At 32.7% G+C, this 547-nt stretch overlaps 1 protein-coding gene across 2 annotated transcripts in view; it reads left to right on the top strand.

The window, feature by feature from the left end:
* The window catches only part of LOC107712525 (transmembrane protein 266), an 85,445-nt gene that overhangs the window by 73,098 nt on the left and 11,800 nt on the right, over positions 1-547 (top strand). The window lies entirely within an intron of this gene.

Genomic DNA, 547 nt, shown 5'->3' with positions numbered 1-547 from the left:
CTTCTTTTAAAATGAAATCAAATTACAATTTAATTTACTTTGAAGTTACTTTCAAGTTTACTTTACTTTTCAAGTTATTAAACCTAAAAAATACACTACAAAGTGAAACTCATAGTTCTTCCATTCATTTAATATTGACTGAAAAATTACATAAGTATTATTTGTGTACACTCGCAATATCAACAAAACTTCTTTTTTTTGTAAAATAAAGTAAACAAATAGGGTGCGCTTTCTGCATTCTCAGTGTCCGCGAATATCTTCCTGAAACGAGTAACTAAAATGAACGAAAATGACATGAGAAATATATCCAAGTGTCTATTTTTAAATGAAGTAAGTCATGTCAAAAACAAATACTCTCTGATAAAATAATTCGTATGAAACCAACGCGAGGTACAGTCTTTCCCGTCTAAACTCACCTATAATTTGGTCACACCCACGCACATCGCACGCTATAAGACGATCGTCCACGTGAAACCAGGCTTGAGATGCGCAAACATGTAAACGTCCGTAAACAAAGAAAGATTCAAGTTCATCTCGGCTACTTTTC

This window comes from Sinocyclocheilus rhinocerous, unplaced genomic scaffold, assembly GCF_001515625.1.
Source record: "Sinocyclocheilus rhinocerous isolate Xijiao unplaced genomic scaffold, SAMN03320098_v1.1 scaffold1259, whole genome shotgun sequence".
In the NCBI taxonomy this organism is placed as follows: Eukaryota; Metazoa; Chordata; class Actinopteri; order Cypriniformes; family Cyprinidae; genus Sinocyclocheilus; species Sinocyclocheilus rhinocerous.
This window is presented reverse-complemented; position numbering and strand designations above follow the sequence as displayed.